Raw genomic sequence first — 23,047 nt, forward strand, 5'->3', positions numbered from 1 at the left:
GCTTGTGGCTCATCACCCAACACCTGAGTCTTTATATCCCAGCTTCAAGACGGAAATTAGCCCAGGGATCACAGATACTGTACTAATCACTAATTCGTAATCTGCTATCCCCATCTTTGGTGGGACACAACTGGGCACGTCTAAAATCCTTTTCTGCTTGAGAAAGAGCAGAGCAGCCTTTGCTCCCCTGGCTGTGACCTACTGTGCTTTGCAAAGGTGATTTGGCAAGTGCAGCTGCAAACCCAAATCCAGTATCACACATCTATGGAAAATTCCAGTCAAGTTTTAGACACAGTCACAGTGCATTTTTCTGAGGATCAGTAATGATTTGCTGAGAATCAGTAATGCTCTCCGTATGCTATCTGACAAGGGCATGATCTCTGAGCTTACTCTACTCCCTTCGTCAGCTCCGCTCTGACACAGTCGTCCGCGGGATTCCTTAGGAGTATTGGACGTATTTAGGCAGGAGCTGCTCTTGCCTGTATCCTCTCATTTCTTAGTCAACATTTCCCAGTCGAGACTATAAATAATTCACCTTGGGTGGGTTATCAGATGCATTCTTCCCTACTCTACTCCATTTGAATCGCTGTGCTCTTTAAGTTTCACATACGTGGCATCACATATTTCCCATCACCACCATTTTCAACAGTCAGGGCTACAAAGGTAATTGGCACATTCATTAGCCTTTCCATTTCTTTCCCCCTTGATTGTTTAAGAGTGATTTGCTAAAGACTGTGCGTTTCCATGTTTTGCAAAGCTCAGTGCTACAGAGACAATATTGGATTTCTGCCCTGGAGAAACAGACATTCTGTTCATTGTTCTCCTCCTCTTTTAGAACAGAAAAGAGATTCATCTATCATCTAGTTACTCAAGGTTTCTCTACTTGCATTGCCAAGGATCTGGATAAGACTGGTAATACTCCATTGTCTGTTGGCAGGTACTTTGCATTCCATAAAATTAAATCCACACCATATGAGGACTTTAGTCTAACCTCTCCTCTATTGATTCATGAGGTCTGCCTCACTGAGAGTTCCCCTCCTCATACCATTGTGAAGAAAAGGAAATGTTGGCCAAATCCATGGTCAAATATTTATATTATGTTTCCCTGTTTGTCAGTTATCTTTATGTTTGGGTTGCCTTTTGCTGTGCAGAATTCTTTAATTTTTATGAAGTCAAATCAACTCTCCTTCTTCTTTATGATATCTCAGTTTCATGTTCTGCTTAGGGACAGACTTCCTCATAACAAGAATTTGATTTCTCATCCTATTTTACATTCTTGTAGGTATTTGTTTCTTGCAATGGAACATTACCAAATGTATGCTGCACAAGCAGCCCTCGCTCTGAACGGTTCGCCCATGCATGAATTTCAGTTACCATGATTTAGTTAAATAATCCCAGGACCCCAACAAAACCATCAAATTTCAGTTACTGCCATATTAACTGTGAGGAAGGGCATAAAGTACAAACTTCACAGCTAGTTCTTAACTCCACAAATCACCAGGGATATAACAGACGTGTATCATGATCAGTGAACCATCAGGTCACTTCTTTCAAAGTCTGTAGGTGCTTGGCCACTGTGCATGTTATTCAGTTCTCATACAGACAGCAGGATCCATGTATTGCTTCGAAATGAACCGTTTAATCTTCAAGTATTTTGGAATTTTCCAGCTTTGTTTTTGTTATTGATTTCCAGTTTCACCTCACTGCAGTCTGAGAACAGACCTTATATGATTTCTGATGTTTCAAATTTATTAGAGTGTGTTTTATGGCCCAGAATGTGGTCTGTCTTGGTGTATACTTCATGTGAGCTTGAGACAATGTGTATTCTGCTGTTGTTGGATGAAGTCGTCTGTACATGTTTATCATACCCATTTGGTCGATGGTGTTGTTAAATTCAGCTTTGTCTGTACTGACTTTCTGCCTGATAGATTTGTCCATTTATGATAGAGGGGTATAAAAATCTCCAACTATGATAGTGGATTTATCTCTTTCTCCTTGCGGTTCTATCCATTGTTGTGTCACGAATTTTGATGCTTCGGTGACAGGCACATAAACATGAAGAACTGTGATGTCTCTTGGAGAACCGACCCCTTTATCACTATGGAATGATAATGCCCTCTTTGTGCCTGATGATTTCCTTTGCTCTTAACTCTGTCTGAAATTGAGACAGCTTCTCAAACTTTCTTTTAATTAGTGTTAGCATGATGCAGCTTTCCCCAACCCTTTACTTTTAAGCTATAAGTTCCTTCATATTTAAAGCAGATTTCTTATATTTGGATCTTGTTTATCGATGCTCTGTGACAATCTCTGTCTTTTAACTGGTGTATTTACACCATTGGTATTTAGAATGATTCTTGATGTCACTGACTTAACATCCACCATATTTGTTACTGTTTCATATTTATTGCCATTGTTCTCTGTTCCTTTTTTACATTCCACTCTTTTTCTGCCACTTCTGGTTTTAATCAAACATTTTATATGACTCGCTTTTCTCTTCCTTGAAAATCCAGACACAATGTGCTGGTGAAATTCACTGCAGTCCATAGTCCTTTAGAGACGTGGTGTTATAGAAGCATACCTAGTCTTATGATTAGGTCTCAGTCTTGTAATGAGCATGTGCTCCTTAGCTATGAATGTCACAAGTGCCTCTCAGTATTTTCGCTCACCTTAGGTGAAACACAAAGGCCGGCAGGGGTCAGGGTAGGATATTTCCCTTCCCCCAGGTCAGTTAGGCTCTGATAAATCCCCATAGGTTAGGCCTCTGGTAAAACAGTTTCTCCTGAGGGCAGGCCTTATGAAGAAGAGCAGAATGCTCTGGTGTATTTCAAAATTGCTCCTTTCACCCTCCCCCTGCCAGAATTCCAAGGGGATTTTCCTTTCACCTTCACCTGGTGGTCACAACCTGGTAGAGCTCAAGAGACAAAACTCACAAAAGGATAGGGGCTTCCCTGGAGTTTTGACCTCACAGACTTTTCCACACAAGCCTCCAGCAATCTGTCAAATACAGTTCAGGTTTTCCTACCTCACTACTGCTTTCCACAGAGATTTCTGCTCTTGGGTTTCTGTTCCAGTAAGTTGTTATTCTCTGTATCTGCTCTGTGCCTCTCCAATTTGGGTCATGGTGATTTTTCCTGTGACCTCACTTCTCTAATGAATCTAAGAAGAATCGTTGATTTTTCAGTGTGTTCAGATATTTCCTGTTAGGACAGAGTGGCAACTTCTAAGCTCCTTCCATGCTGGACTCAAAACTAGAAGTCTCATAAGGTTTTTTTTTTTTTTTTTTTACTTTTCTTTTTTTGCGGTACGCGGGCCTCTCACTGTTGTGGCCTCTCCCATTGCAGAGCACAGGCTCTGGACGCGCAGGCTCAGTGGCCATGGTTCATGGGCCCAGCCGCTCCACGGCATGTGGGATCTTCCTGGACCGGGGCACGAACCCGTGTCCCCTGCATCAGCAGGTGGACTCTCAACCACTGTGCCACCAGGGAAGCCCTCTCATAAGCTTTTTACAATGGAATAAAACATGTTAATTCTCAATATTTCTAATGTTTTTTATGGCACTGTATTAACTAAATAGAAGAGTTACTAATTTTTTAAGTCTATCTGTAATTTTACAACCAACAAGAAAGTTTTTAGTGTTTTTGTCAGAAAGATTTTAAGGTCATAGAACAATAATATTTTCCCCATTGATCATCATTAAGATCAACTTTGCACAGTTCAGCTTGGATGATCATTTTTGTAGTTCCACAGTGAGGACAGCCTGTACTTTATTGACCCTATATTTTATTTCTCATATACACCTGGGTTCCTATTCTGCTTTAATAATATACTGATGTACTGTTATAGCTTATTACATTGTTTTAAACTACTGAAATCTGGAGTGTTTTGATATTGGATACGGACATTTCTTTCCTCATTCCAACTTTCCCCTACTTTAAAAAATCTGCTTTATGGCGATAAATCCCTCTTGATCACAATGACTTTTTAAATATTTGTTGCTGGAATCTATTTGCTAATATGAGTTCGAACTTAAGATCTTAAAAGAAATGTGCTTCTATTTACTTTTTGGGTAAATTTCCATATCTCATTTTTGTATTAGGACTCTTCTAGCTTTTTTAATACATTGGAAAATAACTGATGTCTTTCTAAGGTGTATATCTTTGATTATATTTTCTAATTTCATAAAGCTACTTGTATTCTCTACTCAAATTGAAGTAAATATTGGCTGCATATAACTTATCAATAATCAGCCATTTTGTCCAGATTTTCAAATGTGTTGGTAAAAAGCTACCACAGTATTCTTTTGTAATAAAAAAAAATTCTCTCTGTTTTATAACGAGTCCCATCTCTATCATATTTGCCAAATATTGCTTATTTTACTGTTCTTTCTAAAGGACAAGGTTTTGGTTTTACTTGCCAAGTTGACTGCTTTTCTTCTCTATTTTTGACTTTGCTCTTGATGAATTTTGTCCTTCCACTCTTTTGCATTTACCTTGTTCTTTTTCTACGACTCCTGTCCAATTCCTGTAGCTTCAAGAGCCATTTTCAACAACTCAACCAGCTCTGCCGGCTGTGTCGTGGCCACTTCATCATGTGCCATTAAAGCTTCATCTCCTACACTGGGTGAAGATTCAGCAGCCTTATTTTGCTTTCAAAATTGTTCTATGGCCTTGGATCCTTCTTCTTCTCCTAAATTACCACTATCATCAGGGAAAATTCTAGTGGTCCTCATGCTGCTTACAAGGCTTGCCTTTCCTCCCGTTTCATAATAAAAGAAAAAACATTTCCACCCTTTTTTTGATGTTGATGGAAAATTTAGCAACACTTCTTTGCACTGTATTCAAATCCTGAAATATAAGCAAGCCTGCATGCATACAGTTTCACTGAAATGTCATAATTTTAAACTATGTATGACCATGAACAATGTCTTTTCCAAATACTCCATGCTCCCCCTTTCTTCCTAGGTGTTCGGAGTTTTTCATTCCTACAACATCTTTTACACATGGTCAATTTGTGTCATAAGCTCTTTCTCCCTCCCACTTCTCAGTCTATATCCAAAGGAAACATCATCATTATTTGAAGAGATATCTGTACTCCCATGTTCATTGTAGCATTATTCACAAGAGCCAAGGTATGGAAACAACCTAAGTGTCCATAGTAGACTAATGGATAAAGGAAATATGGTATATATATATGCAATGGAATGTTATTCAACCTTAAGAAAGAAGAAAATCCTATCATTTAAGGCAACATGGATAAAACTGGAGGACACTATGCTAAATGAAATAAGACAAGGACAAACAGTGCATGATGTCACTTATATGTGGAGTCTAAAAAAATAACTAAATAAATCAACTCTTCCTTCCCTGGACATTTTCCTCAGCAGAATCTAGCAGCCTCTACTATGAGTCTCATCTTTTTTTTTATCGTTTGTACCATATCACAACCTCAGGGAACCTATGTATTTATGGATGTATATCTACATTATAGTGCACAGTTGTTCCTTGTCTTTGTAATTCATTCCTTCCACTTCTGGCATAAGAACCTCATCCTTCCTTTGGAGAAGTCCATGTGATTCAGGTAGGCTGTGTGTCTGCTCCCTAGGCTGTTTGACTTGAGCCTGGCTAGACACAGTGTTTTACATATACTCCATATGTCTTATGCATTTGTCTCTGTTTTCCATCCTTTTCCCTCAAAATTTCAGTGTAGTTATTTTTTAAATGACATTTGTAATCCTTTCTTTTGTTTGACTAAGGTACTGTTCAACTGATCTTCTGAGTGCTTAATTTCAGCTTTTTTAATTCTACAATTTTCCTTTGATTGCATTTCACAGATCATTTTTGCTTAAACTGTATAGGTTGTCCTTTTTTTAATACATTAATCATAATTTTAAATAATAGTTTAAATAATAATTTAAGTTTAAATAATAATATAATTTACTTTCCGTATTATTTGAAGTGTACAATTTGATCTGTTACGCATCTACCACCACAATCAATTGTAAAACTTTCATCCACCCCCCAAAGAAAAAGAATCTATTATAAGTCACTCACTCCCCCACTTCTCCAAACCCTAGGCAGCCACTAATATACTTTGTCTCTACAGATTTGCCTAGTCTGGACATTGTATACAAATGGAATCATACAATTACTTAGCATGTTTTCAAGGTTCACCCATGTTGTAGCATGTATCAGTACTTGATTTCTTTTTATGGCTGAATAATATTCCATGGTGTGGATATTACTGCGTTTCATTGATCATTCACAGTAAATGGCCATTTGGGTTATTTCCACTTTGGGGCTCTTATGAATAATGCTGCTGTGGTTGGATTTACGTGCAAGTTTTGTATGCAGGTCTAGATTTGTTTTACAAATTAATAGACTATTTTGGAGCTGTTTCCAGTTTACAGAAAAATTAAGCAGAAAGGACAGAGTTCTCATACTTCCTTACCTCTCAACCCAGTTTCCCCTATTATTAACATCTTACAGTAGGGTAATATATTTGTTATAGTTAATGAACCAATTGATACATTATTACTAACTAATGTTCATGCTTTACTTGAGACTTCACTCTTTGTTTTGTACATTATATGATTTTTTTTTTTTTTTTTTGCTGTACGTGGGCCTCTCACTGCTGTGGCCTCTCCCGTTGTGGAGCACAGGCTCCAGATGTGCAGGCTCAGCGGCCATGGCTCACGGGCCCAGCCGCTCCATGGCATGTGGGATCTTCCCGGACCGGGGCACAAACCCGTGTCCCCTGCATCAGCAGGCAGACTCTCAACCACTGCGCCACCAAGGGAAGCCCCATTATATGATTTCTGACAAATGTGCAATAACCTGTATCCACCATTACAGAACCATACACAGGAATTTCTCTGCCATTAAAATTCCGGGCTTCATCCATCCTTTTCTCCCTCCCCACAACCTCTGGCAACCACTGACCTTTTGATTGTCTCCACACTTTGCCTTTTCCTAAATTTCAAATAGCTGCAATCATATAATATGCATGGAGCCTTTGCAGATTGGCATTGTTTCACTTACCAATATGCATTTAAGCTTCTTCCATGTCTTTTCATGGCTTCACAGCCTTTTCTTTTTATTGCTGAATGCTATTCCTTTGTACGGATATACCACAGTTTGTTCATCCATTCACCTATTGAAAAACATCTTGGTTGATTTCAGGTTTTGGCAATTATGAAAGAAACTGTTATAAACATCCATGTGCAGGTTTTTATGCAGACATAACTTTTCAGTTCCCATGGGTAAATACCAAAGAGCATGATTACTAGATCACTGTATGGTAAAGGTACGTTTATTTTGTAAGAAACTGCCAAGTATCCCGCTAGCCACAAATGAGAATTCCAATTATTCTGCATCATCACCAACTTCGGTATTTCAGTTTTGGGATTTTAGCCATTTAAATAGGTGTGTAGTGGTATCTCATTATTGTTCTAATTCAAAATTCACTAATGACATGGAATGTGTAGCATCTTTTCATATGCTTATTTGCCATGTGTCTATTTTCTTTGTTTAACCATAGTAGTTTTGTTGTTGTTGCTGTTTTTTAACCAAGGCCTGCTAACTCTTGTCCTCCTGTGTCTCTTTATATTGTCTTTTTTCTTTCTTTCTTTTTTCTTTTTTTGAACTTTTCATCATTTAGTCTTTTTCCTGGTATGTCCAATTATTTTTATATTAAAATTGGGCTTAATTTAACTTATTTTAGGAAACTATAAAGATACCTCCACATTCTGGATGTTGTTATCTTTCTCTTGAAAAGATTTACTTTGGCCCATGGCAGACAGTTACTATAGGGACTGGTAACCTTAGTCCATTCTCAGTTTCAGCTCATTCACAGCCGTTTTTCAGTCTGTGTAAAGGTTGGTCTATTTCTGTCTTGTCCTTCCTCTACGGGTGTTGCCCTTTGGGATTACCATGTGAAAGTTTGCATTCTCCCTATTCCCAACTACCCTTGTATTTGTTAGGCTTTAAATGTAATGGTTCCCGCAGCCCTGTGAGACTAAAGATACACTTAGCTTGTCATTCCATTAGTTGTTGCCTTTAGCTTGAGCTGTTGCCCTTTGGCTTCTGTGGTCAGAGTCTTTTGAACTCCATGGTTTTTCAGCTCCTAGGCTGTAAGATTTGAATCAGCAAATGCCCAAAGGAGAAAAGCTGCACCAAATGTCAAGCTTGCATCTGTGTTTCCCTTCTCTCCACAACTTGGCCCACATGTCTTGGTGTCTCTAACATTCAGATGCCAGCGAACAGATGTTTTCTTACTTTATCCAGCTTTTCTAAAATTTCTTTAGACTTCACCTGATCTTATGTTATTATTGAACTATCATCTCAATTACCCCTAGGAAGAAAATTTACAATTTTATGTTTTATTTTTTCATTTTCTATATTACCTCAGTTACTGTAGAGACCTTTTACCTGATTGTTCAGTCTAGTTCCTGTGTTACCAGTAAGATGGAGATAAGGTGGAGGCTAAGAAGACTGGGGGGAAATCACTGATGAATGATATGTCTCGTTCTTTTTGTTTTTCCTCTCCTTATTTATTACTCTGGCAGCCTACATCTGCCTTTCTTCATTTGACCCAGTTGCCCAAATAAGAAACCCACTCTGGCAAAGACCTGACTTTACTCTCATCAATGTCTGCATGTTAGGATTAGCTAGATGATGAACACCATGCCAAAGTTCTTTGTGTGAGACTTTTGCAGACTTTTGTTAGCCCTTTAGTTTGCCTCTTGCCAACGCTGCTCAGATTGTTGAGGTTTTCTAAGATTCTGTAGGTCAAACCTCTCTACCTGCATACCAGATGAGCCCTTCCCTCTTTTCTGACCTCACTTGTGGGAGGTTAGCCCCCGGTTTTTCTTTTTCCCCATCCAATCATAATTGTTCATGAATTCCAAAAAGCCCTCAAAGTATCTGTCGTCCCTTTCTCTCTTCTCTTTTTTATCAACACTGTTAAATATTAACCATATATTTGCATACCTCTTTCTTACTTACAGTGGAATACTGGTAGGCTCGATCATTAAGTCTGAGCCCCACCAAACTAGGACTCATACAACACTCTCCTCCAGGCCAAAACTTTTGATATCCACTGTTTTTTTTAATACTATCTTATATGTATCTAAATTTGTAATGATTTAGTTAATTCCTGAGTTATGTGACAATAAGAAATCAGTCAAATTAGCACTACAGAAAGTGCAGCTTAGACCTAGGGACCAGAACCAAGGACCACAAAAACCTGTGAACCAATAAGTTTCACTTGTACTTTATGTTTAACAACTGCTGAGGGTGAATGGGAAGTGAGGGAAAAAGAGTTTAACTTCACATCACAGAAACTTGCACTAAAATGAAGAGGAAAATGACCCAGTTCCTGGTTCAAGTCACTATAATCTGCTTCAATAAATAATAACAGCACACAAGGAAAACAAACACTCTATGATAGGAACAATGGATAATTAATTACCAGATCAGGGAGGACAGATTACACTTGCTATGGGATTTCATTAAAGAAGGATTCCAAAAAGTACTGGCTTCTTCTGAGAAGACTTCTCAGAACAGGTAGCATTTAAACTGAGTCTTGAACAAGTATATAGAGGGTAGGGAACAGGCCTTCCGGGCAGGGAACAGGCACAGTGTCAGGAATGGCACAAAGGCCTTATGGAATAGGGGACAAAACTGGCTGAACACAGGAGTGCTACGTGTTGGGGAATATGGGGGAAGGCTGGCTGAGGTTGGTTAAATGAAACATAATTAGACGGAAGAGAAAGTAGGTGGAAAGACACATGGAAGACTGTGGAAAGCCCCTGAAGATGGAGGTCAGCATAATAATATGAAGAACTCAGTGGTACTTTGACACTGTATGAATGTCTAGGTTTAAAAAATCAGGAAAACACAATAAAAGAATAAACTACTGATATAATGATATGTAACCAGAGGCCAGATACCAAAGAATACACACTGTGTCTTTCCATGTATGTCATATATGGTGATAGAGGTCAGCTTAGGTGTTGCCCTGGGAGAGAATGGAACAGAGAACCGTGTAGGGTGTTAGAAATATTTTATAATATCTTGATCTGGTGTTGGATACATGGGTGCATAGAGATGTAAAAATTCAGTTATTAGCAATGCAGTTAACCTACTAGAGTTTTTTTTTAATGTATGCGTACATTAAAAAAAACTCTAGTAGGTTAATTAGGCTGTCAGTTGTATGAAGTAAATTTTGGTCAAGGTAGCCAAGGCAGTAATGCAGTAATAAGTTATAAATGTGCTCACTGTGCTCTAGAATGTCACAATTGGAATACAAGAAATATGTGTAAGAAAAAAGACAAATATTCAATATTGATGGTTGGATGAGCTGAATAAATTAGATCACTCTACTTTCAATTTAAGAACTTGGCCAGTGTTTGGATACCTTTGAACAAAGAAAAAAAGAAATACAATTCTTATTACGCATATGCTATGTATCAATCCCTGACTTATATTTTGACACATATAAACATGGGAAATATTGCACCTTGTAACTGAGACAATGAAGATGAGTGAGGTAGCTGGTTTTGACACTAGAGGCTGAGAAAACCATCAGCTCATAATCGTAAGAAGTCTTAAGTCCGAGGAAAAGAATCAAGAGGAAATAGTGGTAAGTGCCAGGAGCTTCTGGAAACTACATCAGAGATGAAGACCCCAGGATTGTTGAGCTTTCTAAGAGTCCTAATGACTCAGGTAAAAACAGAAGGCTTAAAACTGAATCCTGGGGATATATGTATGCATACAGCTGATTCACTTTGTTATATAGCAGGAACTAACACAACACTATAAAGCAATTATACTCCAATAAAGATGTAAAAAACAAAACAAAAAAACTGACTCCTGCAAAGTAACAATTGTTAGGACAAACAGTAAAGAATTCTAAGAAAAATAATCACATGCCTGTCCCAACAGAGAAATATCCTAAGCTCCATCTCACCATTTCTCCGATTGGCCTTTCACAAAATACAGTCCCATCAGCTGAATATAGGTTTGTCAAGTAACTGTGAGTAAGACTGAATTAAACAAAAATAAATCAATTCCTTCCTCCAAAACTTTTCAGAGTATGTAATGTAACAAAGTGAAACTTGAATTTCATGTCGGGATGTAGAGTACAGCTCTTCCCAAATGCTTCTGTCTTGTAACTACATTAACATCATCTAAAACCAGTGTTCTGCAGGACAGAGATTGTGAAACACTGCTCTCACCATGTAAGATATCAAGTCTTTCTGAAAATCCATTCTTCCTTCTGCCCTTTCTCGTGTTGTCCCTGTCACCTGGAATGTCTGTCCTAAGCTCCACCTGCCAAAACCCTACCCATTTTTAGGATCCAAGAGATAATAAAAGGCTCACATTACTGAAAGGCAGAGAAAGAAATCCCTTCCTAGGGATCTACATTTCCTTCCTAGGGAAAAGAAAAATTGTAAAGTATACCACAGTGACCTTAAGTCTATGAATGTAACTATGTTGTGTTACTTTGAGTTCTGTAAAAGTCAATGTGCTACAATATACATGGATATGAATGTTTGATCGCTTACAAGTAGAACTTGCTGATAACTTTCATCATGAGCGAGGTTAATGATTAAGGGAGCCATTGTATTTGGCTCAGCCCTTATAACTAGGGAATATTAAAACTGGAAAGGTCCCTAGATATTAGCAAATCTATCCACCTCATATTCTAAGTAAGGAAACTGAGACCTTCATAGATTGGATATTTATATTAACAAAGGAAAAGGATATAAGATTGGCAGAACTACCTTTTAGATTAAGAATTTTGAGATTTTTATAGACTACTAGGACATTATGTCCACTGATATTGAGACAATGTGTTTCTTAGTCATCATTTTCTATTGCACTGACCAAGCGAGGTGGCAGTCAGTAGTTGTACAAAGGGAAAAAGAAAACTTTAGGAACTCCCAATTTATATACGCAGGGAAATTCATCATTCATGTTATTTAAGCTAACTGGATGCAGTTTATCAGCTACATTGAGGAATGGTGAAGTGAAGTGTCTATACAATTAACATGTTAGTTTGTGTCATGACCTCCCTGTTGTTCAAGTGAGTTAACGGTTAGCACTCAACTAGGCACTTAAGAGTCCATTATAAATCTGGACTAAACGTTTATTTGTGGCATCTTTATTCTTCTTTGGTGCCCTTAGGCAGAATTAGCCCTTTTATGTTTTGATAAATTCAAGTATTAAACAGGGCTAAGGTTTCACAAGTTCTTTGGCCTAAACATGGGGGTAAGGGAGACCAATGAGCTGGAGTACTTCTAGATTTAAGAATGGTCAGATTGAGGAAGAAGAGTCTTATGCCAGAGGTGAAAGAAGACTGATTATAATTACCTATTTTTAAAAATTCCAACCTTTTTCAATGTTCTAAAGTGATCAGGAAATACATGGGTATGCTAGGAAGTAAGGGAGTCAAGCAACAATATTCTCTAAGAGTTTGTGGATGGCAATGAAGAGGAAAGGAAGATAGAGACAATCCTAGAAAAGGTTTTGGTTGGCCATAATAATGAAGTCAGAAGGAGAAGAAGAAGGAGAAGAAGAAGAAGAAGAATGACACATGCAATGGGAAGGAGAAAGCAAGAATAGAGAAGCAAAAGGGAGAGTAGAAAAATGAGACAAATGTGGAGAAGGAAATGAGGAAGAAAACTGGTGAAAGAAGGAAGCACTGATGGTAGACCACTTGACACTCAAACATTAACACGATGCACATTTAAGATGTGTCATCAATGGCCATGGTCATTACCCTCAAATAGTTTACAGTACGTGTTTCAGAGACATTTATAAATTGAAAATGCCATTAAAATAAGTGCCAGGGTATAAGTATTCATGGAATTGTATGGGAGAATAAAAAGCCCCCCGTCAAAGAGCCTTCTGAGACATCGGAAAAAAAGGAAAAACCTAAAAAGCATAAGACTCTTCCGATTTTCATTTCCAATGACACATCCCAATCTTGATGATCAATCAGCGATTTAAATACCAACTATAAACCCAGTATTTTATGAGCTGCTATGCAGTATACTACACTAGAGCAATAGAACAGAGAGGACCTCAAACCCTCTGTTCCCTCAAATTGAAAGGCACGCTTCCTGACCCCTCCAGACCACTACTGGACACAGGGAACACACACTAATGTTTCAGGACCCCAACCAGCAGTCACCTGCTTTGTGATTACTTCCATGACACACCCTCACCAACACCACTGACTTTCCTGCTCCTACGGGACATGACATATATTTCCTATTTTAACACATACCACAATGCATTATGATTGCAGGTAGATGTTCTAACAACTTGAAAGAGAATGATGACTTTTTTCTCTTTACATCTCGTTATTTCCCTACTCATAATATTTCTTGAAGAGAAACCATAAAAATATAAACAAACACAAAAAACAGATAATATACAAAACGTGTGCTTTGCACCTTAACACAAACTTAAGTAAAATTAGTTCTGACAGTATCCAGAATGACAAACTTCCATGGTACAAATGAGAATGGACCAAGGTTTGAGCAGGTACAGGAGACAATCCAGGCATGAACACCACAAAGGAAAGGTAGACAGGAAGTAACATGGTGTGTAGGAAATCACGAGGCCAGTCTGATGGGAAGAGACTTAAACAAGACTGAAACTCACTTTCTAAACCTCCATCTCCAACTGGACAATTCGCAAGACACAGGTGCACCAAAGTGGCCCAATATTCAATCCCTTTAATGGCGAGGAACAGTTTAAAATTTTATGGCTTTAGTTTGCCAAAAAGCAACTATCAAATGTTGGCAGGACACAATGAAGGCTTACCTTTGTTAACATAGTTAAGTCTCTCTCTCTCACAACTAGCCCACTTGGATCCACGTTCCTTAGCACACCCGACGCACTTACACAGCATTGATGAGCTTTACACAACTGGAAGGTCACATCTTTATTTCTTATTGCAGGAACACAACATCTGGAAACTTTATTTCTATTGGAAGCTAAAGCAAAATTATTGTAAAGTGAGTCATTTAAACCATACATTTTATCACCGTTAAAATGCATCTGCTCTGTGCTAAGGATTAGAAATGACTCCTGTCCTTAAAGCCTCATTAAGGACGAAGATCTATAAACTCAAAATTTCAATCACATGAGATAAAGAACCATAACCTTTAAGCACAGAAGTGCCTATGGAGGCCAAAAGTTATAGCTAAGTGACGGCTTCATGATAACCCTGAAGTACAGTCGAGAAAGATGAGGCTATGCAGAGGTGGAGTAGGAGGTGCATTAACTGCAGAGGGAACATCTGTGAAAAGACACTCGAGCCTGACACCTGCTGGGCACTGTAAATACTGCAGGTGGGGATGACTAAAGACCAGGGGTCCAAGTGTGAGAAGAGACAGAAATAAAAATAGAGATGTTGGCCCAAGCAAGCCTGGGAGAGAGCATGGCTTGTATCCCACAGGTGATGAGGCCTGGGGCTACCACTGGCTGAGTAAGGGTGCCTCCGCTGATTAGAAAAAGGCGCTCCGCTGCTGAAGGACCAATTAGATAAAGGGAGTGATCACAAAAAGCTCCCCTTCCTCAGGGCCAAAGAGCCCCAGGAGGCTTGGCAAAGCACAGTTCAGATTACAGGCCTCTGTGCAGAGCACATGCTGCGCGGCTAGTATGCACTAACTCTGTGTGGGCAAGCCATTAGCAGCATTATTTTAGGCATATCTTGTCATGTTAGAAGATCACTCAACCCGAGTAGCAGATGAACTTAGAGGCACTGAGACCAGGGGCCGCAAAACCACCCAGCAGTTTCTACCATAGTCGGGGCAAAATGTAATGTGGATGAAGAAGCAAATTTAGGAGGAGGCCAAAATTTACAAGATAGACCCACTGGATGCAAGACATAAAGAAAGTTCAGTGAAGGAACTCTGAAGAGAATGGGCTCTGCATTTTTCTTACAATCAATGTAAAATATTAGGCAAAATTAAGTACAGTGGCTTTTAAGGTCCCTTCCAGCTCTAATTTCTTTTGATTTCTAACTTATTACTCTGGTTAAGTAAAGTCCCTTCAGAGGTACAGAACAGTTCCTACACCTGAATGGGATGCAAAGAATAATCTGACTTCTCTTCACCAGGGGATGAGTTGAACTGTCCTTGCAGAAGAGGTAACACATGGTGAGAACCCCAGATCCTAGAAAAGGGCCAGGTACACGATGAGTACTCAGCTTTTTGAAAACAAATGAACAATCATTTCCTCTCCTACATCTTCACACCCTTTCTCTGCTGGCTGCTTTCTTTCAGCTTATAAACTTCCTCAATATACCCACTTCAAAAGCCCTCAGACCTATGATTCTTTGGATCTTGTTGTGGGTAACCTAAGTCTCTCCCATGCCTTCAAACACCTCTCCTCACCAAAAGCCCAGATCTGAACCTTGGGCCCAGACCTGTCTACCAGGCCCCTCTAAAGCACTGAAGATGAAGTAAGATCCTCTCCCCACCCCCAATCCCTTCCTACTGTGCTCTGTATCTCTCAAAAAGATGCAGCTGTAAACTGTCACCCACGCTTGCTGCCCTCCCTTTTCTAACTGGTCACCAGGCCTCACCCATTCTCTCTCAGATCTGCAAAATCCAGTCCCACCTTTTATAACTTAAGTGGGAACCTTAGATTACAATTCACCCTGCACCCAATCAAGTGCCTTGCACATGGAGGTCCGAGTGAGTCTCTAAACCACAAGTCCATCTCACTGTTCTTTAGGGTTTCCCACAGCCTTCAGGATAAACACCCAAACTTCTGACAGGACAAACAAGGCCCCCTTCTCTTGGGCCCCACTAAGTTTCCAGTATCAACTCTCATTTCTTTCCCAAACCCTGAGTTCCAGTCCTATACCTTAGTTTTGCCATATTTTCTTATATTTCTCAAACTTTGACACACACTGCTCCCTCCTGCCACCCCAGGACCTTCTACATATCCTTAGAAAGGATGGCACCTCCTCCAAGAAGCCTACCCTGAACTTTCCCTTCCAAGATTCTGTGCTCTGCAAAGGGGAAAGATCGGGGGGAGGGATCCATTAGGAGTTTGGCATTAACATATACACACGACTCTATATCAAATAGATAATCAACAAGGACCTACTGCATAGCACAGGGAACTCTACTCCATAGCCTGTAACAAACTGTGCGGGAAAAGAATCTGAAAAAGAATGGATACATGAATAACTAAACCACTTTGCTGTACACCTGAAACTAACACAATATTGTACATCAAGTAACCTCCAATATAAAATAATAATTAAATTTAAAAAAAAGATTCTATGCTCTGCAGCACCAGAACTCACTTCTTCCACAGCACTGACTACTGTGCTTGTGTTTACCTGCCGCCCAGTAGAAGGGGAGATTACCTAGGGCAGAAGCATCGTCTCCAGCAGCCCTTGGTTCTGACAACTCATTCAAGTGCCAGGCTACTTTACACACATAACCTGCTTAATTACTTCTAAGAACCCACAGAAAGAGTGGTTTTTAATGTCATTTTACAAGTGTGGGGATTGCAGTTCAAAAGTAACCTGCCCAGGCCACAGACAGCATAAGCCCTGGAATTCAAACCCTAAGCTGCCTTCACACCAGTGCTCTTTGCACTATATGATACGACTACTGAAAAACAGATTTTTTTTCCTGAACCCTGTTTTAATGGAAAGGAAATGAAGCTGGGATATATCAATTTCCTAATCGCTTTGGCGTGTACCAGGCAAAGTCGTTCAACAGACCAGGTAACATCTGTGGAACAATGAACGATGCTCCAAACTGTCCTAAGTGTTCTACATTGTAGGGTCTACAAACATTAACACAGTGCGACCTTGTAACCTCCAGAGAGAGTGAGTCCTGCTCAGCCCATGCTAGAGATGAGAACACTGAGACCTAGAAGCCTTAAGGCACTCGGCCGGGGTCACCGAGCCGGCAGGAGTCCTAGGCCGCATGCCCCATCTAGCGCACACACACCCGGGCACTGGGCACCGGTTCTAGTGCCCACCCTCCACCTTGCACCATCTAAAACCCCGCTTCGCAGTGCCCACATGAGAGCCCCTGGAAGCGGGAAGTACAAAGCTGTCTCAAACAGATGAACCAGTTTGCAGGGCAGAAGTTGAGACACAGATGTAGAGAACAAACGTATGGACACCAAGGGAGGAAAGCCGCGGGGGGGTGGGGATGGTGGTGTGCTGAGCTGGACGAGTCGGATTGACATGTATACACTGATGTGTATAAAATTGATGACTAAGAAGAACATGCTGTATAAAAAAATAAAGTAAAATTCAAAAATCAAAAGAAAGAAGAATACTGTCTACTGTCCTCCACGCCCCCTGGAACACTCACTGTAAATATCCAGGAGGTGCTTGCAGAATGAATGAATCAATGAACAAACAAGCTCACTCATTTCAAACGTGCAGTCACATGCGTAATCTGACCTTCCGAGAAGTTAAGCTTCTGGAAGGAGCCCATTTTCTTAATGTATTCAGCATCGAGTCATCACAGAATATGAACTCTTATAAAGTACTGCCCCCTCACTTCCCATCAGAGAGCAAAATTCCTCAGCAGGGAAATGGGAGGGTAGCAGACATTACCCGCAAACTTTAGGAAGGCTGCGGCTCGCTGAGCACTTCACTAGGGCCCCTGACCGCCTGCCTGGTAGTAGGACAGACACACCAGGAACGGCTGCTGACCGGCAGAAAGAGCGCCCGGCCACGCAGGCAGCACACCCCGCACCCTGCCAAGCGAGGTCCGGCCAGCAAGGGAAAGACGCTCTCCACTGCAGAACCGCCCACCACTAGAAAGCCAGGTCCTGCCAGGGCCTGGACACACGAGGCCTTCCTTACAAGGGTTACAAATCTGTGGCCTTGCTCTGCCTCGAATAAAAGACAGTGACGGGGACAACGTGACCATCTCCAGATGAACTTCCAACTTCGTTTCAAGTGCCTGGGTGCTGGGTCACAGTGGATTTCTAAACTCTTCCAATATTCAAAAATATCAATTTCTAAGATGCAGGAGGGTTGTTAAACATACACTTAGCACAGACCCCAGTCCCACTCCTGAGTATTTTCTCAAGTGAGGTAAAAACCCAAGTTCACATGGAAAACTGCCCTGGGATGTTTACAGCAGCTTTATTCCTGATCCCCTCAAAAGTGGAAACATCCCACAAGTCCTGCCACCCGCAGGCGAATGGACAAACGGAAAATGGAATACAACACAGCCAGAAAAAGGAGTGGCTTCTCATACCCGCAACAACAGGGATGACGGACTTCCCTGGTGGTCCAGTGGCTAAGACTCCGCGCTCCCAATGCAGGGGGCCCGGGGTCCATCCCTGCTCAGGGAACTAGATCCCCCACGCCGTAACTAAAACATACTGCACACGGCAATGAAGATCCCATGTGCCGCAACGAAGACCCGGCACAGCCAAGTAAATAACTAACTAAATAAATATTTAAAACAACAACAACAAAAAAACAAACCCGGGAGGAATCTCGCATAGGTTTTGCTGAGCCAAAGCAGCCAGAATCAAAAAGCTACATGCTGTTGTTCCGTTTATCTGACTTTCTGGAAAAGCCAAAACCTTAGGGACAGAGAGGAGATTAGTGGCCAAGAGGCTAGAGGGTCACCCTGGCGCCAAAGGGCAGCAAATGGGATGACAGGATTGCTCTGCCGCCTGATGGCGATCAAAACTACAACTGTGCACTACAAGTGAACTATGCTTCACGGCTACTAAGGACACACAAATTATTACATTTTGAAAAATGCGCCGGCCAGCCATCCCGTGCATGACAAGTGCAGTAAGAGGGGCGGGGAGGCGAGGCAAGTGGATCAGCTGGAGTTCTGAAGGTTCTCCCCACTTTCAGTTTCCCTCCCCTGGCATGTCTCCCCGCCCGGCCCACTGCTGCTCAGGCCGCCCAACCGGGCCACCCGGAGTTACCCAACCGGAAAAGCCAGAGCCCAGGCTCAGCCACGCCTCCAGGCACAGGAAGGGCAAAAATAGAAAGCGCCAGTGCGCAGTGGAGGGCTGGAAACCCTCGGACCTCAGATAACTGCGGAGAACCGGGCCTCGGAGTCAACATCGGCTCCCAGGCGGTCCCAGCGTCCCAACCCCGACCCCGGTCGCAACACAGTTTCCACAAAACTGACACACGCGGAGCCCGCGCGAGGGGCGGGTCGCGCGGGCTTCCCCGCCGGGTCGCCTGGAGGCCGGTCCCCCGCAAGCTGAGCGCACGAAAGGGCGCCCCAAAGGCGCCGGCCCAAGGCGCCCGCTGCGCTTTCCCTCCGGAAGGTGGGCTGCGGGGCCCAAGCGTAAACCCTGAGACAAGGTACACGCACACCACGCCGCCACAGGGGACGAGAGGCCGGGCGCCCACCTGGCCGGACACCCTGCATTTCTGGAATCACCGGACTTCTGTGTAAATTTCCCTTTGGCGTGTCATTTTCCAAAGGCCACTCAAGATCAGGGGACGGAACGCCTCCTCTCCAAGTGTCCTGCCAGCCCACCCACTCAACATCAAAGGGACAAAATGCCTAACTAAAACAAAACAAAACAGAAACACAAAAAACTGGAGAGAGGGAGGAAAGGGTGCCCTCAAAAATAAAAAAAACCTAAGCACGTTGACAGCGCTAAGAATAAACTACCAGGAAACAGAATCCCTACATGTCAGATCCTGAAGTACAGAAGGGCAAGCCCGCCGGCAGTCCAGGCCCGGGGGGACCTGGGTCCCCAGCCCTGCAGAGCCAACCGCAGACCGGCTCGGGCGCCCCTCGGAAGCGCGGGGTCCCCGCGCCCGAGTCTGCGCCCCCGGCCGGCGCCGGCTCCCCTCTGCCCACCCTGCGCGCGGGGGCTGGAAACGGCCGCGGAGAACCACGGCGCGGGGGGAAGGGGGGCTCCAAAGAAGGTCTGGCGACTCGAGTCGCTCCGTTTCTCGGTGGGCTCAGCGCGCGCCGTGGGGGAAGAGGGGCGGGGGTCCGGGAGGAGGGGACGGGTGGCACTTACGTAGACCTGCAGCGGCCACAGGCAGACGGCGGGCTCGGCCCCCACGAGCGACTCCAGCCTCAGCTCCAGCTTCTCCCCTATGTCTTCGCGCGCGGCCCCCGCACCGTGCTAGTCTGGCGGTTGGGGGAGGGGCGCGGCGCCGCCGGTGAGGGCGGGGCAAACGGGCAGGCGGGCGGCTGAGGGGAGGGGGCCTGGCCTGGGCCTCAGCCGCCACCGCCGCCGCGCTCCCGTCCGGCCCCCGGTTCCCTCTTTGTGGTCACAGGCCTGGGGCCTCCAGCGCTGCTGCGAACTCGGGCCGGCGTGAGGCGAGCACAGTGAGCCGGGGGCTGGGGCGAACCACTCACGGCACGCGCGGCCCACCCCGTGAACTCGCCCGCTCTCGCGACGCACGCACGCACGCACGCACGTCTTCGGCTGACCCCGGCCACCCCCAGCGGCCCGAAGTGGGGACCCGAGGAGAGCCCTCGGGGCCTGGGGTGGCGGGTTCGACTCCCGCCCTTGACGTACCGTGACACACACACACACACCCCTCCCCCCCAATAAGAAGACTATAATTCCTCATTAAATATGACAGCCGGAATCCCGGCTTCTGTTCACAAAAATGCCGTGTATTTAGCCTATGCTAGGCACCAGACCGCGGACGCTCAGTACTGGCAAAAAAGGAAATGCCCTGCCCTCATGGCACTGCCATTTTAATTGGAATAGTAGTGACAATGGTCAAGGGAGAAAATAAAGTGTCATCATCGCCACGGGGATGGTTAATCTCATGTGCGCACTGCGTGGGGCCCCGGCAACCACAAACATTATTCCAGATGTGGCCAGGAAGGTATTTTTCGGAAGAGATTAACACTGAAATTGCTCCATTTTGCGTAAAGGAGATTGTCAGTGCCGCGGCGTGGGTGGGCCTCGTCCATCAGTTGAAGGACTGGAGAGAAAAATGAGGTTCCCTAGAAAGAGGGAACTGTTCCTCCAATGGCCTTGGGACATCAGCTCTTCCCTGTGTCTCCAGCCCAGAGTCCTGCCCTGACTTGCCTGCCTCACGGTCACGAGTCAACTCCTTAAAACAAAACTATATATGTAAAAATACTGAATATATACAAGCCTATTAATTTGTATATGTGTGTATACATATTATATATGTATACACATGTTTATATGTGCGTGCGTTTGTAGTATATGTGTAAGTACTATATACAGTATACATACAAGCCTATATGTGTGTGTATATATTGTATGCATGTATGTGTATATATATAGTATACATATTATAAATGTGAACATGCTGTATATATACACACACCATATATTGATATATGGGTGTGTGTATATATACAGTATATGTACACTGTATGTATGTATGTATACAGTGTATATTTATATATAGGTGTGTATATATGTTGTATACCTGTATGTGTATACGTTGTATAGGTATTATATGTATATATGTATATACTATATATAGACACACTTGTGTATGTATTTATGTGTATTTACATGCACATATTTACATATAGGTGTGTATGTGTGTGTATACATTGTGTATATGTATGTGTATATATCTTATATATATATGTATATATACGATGAATTTATATATACAGTACATATATATTTTTATGCTACATGCTTTTATATGTAGGTGTATATGTGTCTATATGTACGTGTATGTATTGCATATATTATATATGTATGCATACTATATATATATACACACCTAAATATCTTTGTATGTGTGTATATATGTATGATATATATGTACCTAGGTGTCTATTGCATGTTATACGTATGTGTACATACTGTATATATATAAACTATGCATTTTATGTGTGTATGTATAGTGTATATGTATGTGTGTATTGTATATGTGTATATGTGTGTATACATACTGTATATATACAAACTGTGCATTTTATATGTGTGTATATATGTGTGTGTGTTGTATATACTATATGTGTATAAGTCTGTATGCATACTGCATATATACACAGCTGTATATTTTTGTATGCATGTACATATGTACATGTGTGTGTATATATACACACATAAACCCTATGGATTCTGTTTGTCTGGAGAACCCTCACTGATACGGACACTTCTGACAATTGAGCACCTGCCCTTTGCCAGCCAGGGAGCCAAACACTTGTCTTTTCGGTGTCTGCCTTAAGTGTCACAAGTCCCGGGAGGGAAGGTGATGCCGCTCCTACCAGTTGAGGTGCCTCAGGGTCAGAGAGGTGCACAGCGCGGGGGGCTGGAGCCTGGTGGAGCCCAGGTGGAGTTCTAGCAGCAGTACAGCCTAGCAGTCCCACTTCCCTGGGTGCTTCTCACAAAGACGCCGAGGGAGAGACGGGGTCTGAAGGAGGGGATGAGGAAGCTTCCGTGGGTCCGCAAGCCCAGACCAAGGCTGACTCGTCAAGGGTGTTAGAGGTCAGGACTGTGGTCACCCTGGGGGTGGGGTTACACAGAGCCATTCCCATTCTGGAAAAGTATCCATTCTGCTCTTGTTTGTATGTTTACCCCCGTCCCCCAAATCTTTTAAAAACAGATTCTCTTGGCTGCTGGGAGCACACACGGGGAAGTTGTGTGTGAGAGGGTGCAGTCCAGGGGACAGGGAGGATAAGACCCCCACCCTTAGGGCCAGGAGTGGCTCAGCTTTGTGAGCTAAGGATGGCCCGCGAGGTCCCAGAGAGAAGGGTCCCTACTCCGTCCCTGCTCCGTGCACCCCATTCCCAGCCTGAGAAGCCTAGAGCCACCCACACACACACACACCAGGGAGGAGAGCCAGTCACCCTGGCTCACAGGCTGCGGCTCCAAGACTCCTGGCACTAGGAGCTCAGCTTTCATGCCCTAGGACAGGGCCAGAGCTGTTGTCTCCGGAAACCCTCTGTCTCTCGCCTGCCCTCCCTCCCTCCCTCCTCCGCCTCTTCCCCTCCCGCTCCAGCTGGCCTGCCCTCCACCCTGCATTTCTACACAGGATGCCTCACAGACAGCTGCTCCCTGTGTCCACCCACCACCATTCGATGGATGACAAA

At 42.9% G+C, this 23,047-nt stretch overlaps 1 long non-coding RNA gene across 2 annotated transcripts in view; it reads right to left on the reverse strand.

Annotated features, from left to right (window-relative positions):
* LOC307070039 overlaps positions 1-20,343 on the reverse strand; it is an 80,246-nt gene extending 59,903 nt beyond the window's left edge. For both annotated transcript variants that reach the window (XR_013811521.1, XR_013811522.1), the window contains exons 1-2: positions 20,019-20,343; positions 7,038-7,149 (exon numbers count right to left, since the gene is read on the reverse strand). This is a non-coding gene — a long non-coding RNA (uncharacterized lncRNA). The remainder of the gene's footprint in view (positions 1-7,037; positions 7,150-20,018) is intronic.
* Positions 20,344-23,047: the final 2,704 nt, after the last annotated feature.

Source organism: Hyperoodon ampullatus (assembly GCF_949752795.1).
Source record: "Hyperoodon ampullatus genome assembly, contig: scaffold_519, whole genome shotgun sequence".
NCBI classification, from domain to species: Eukaryota; Metazoa; Chordata; class Mammalia; order Artiodactyla; family Ziphiidae; genus Hyperoodon; species Hyperoodon ampullatus.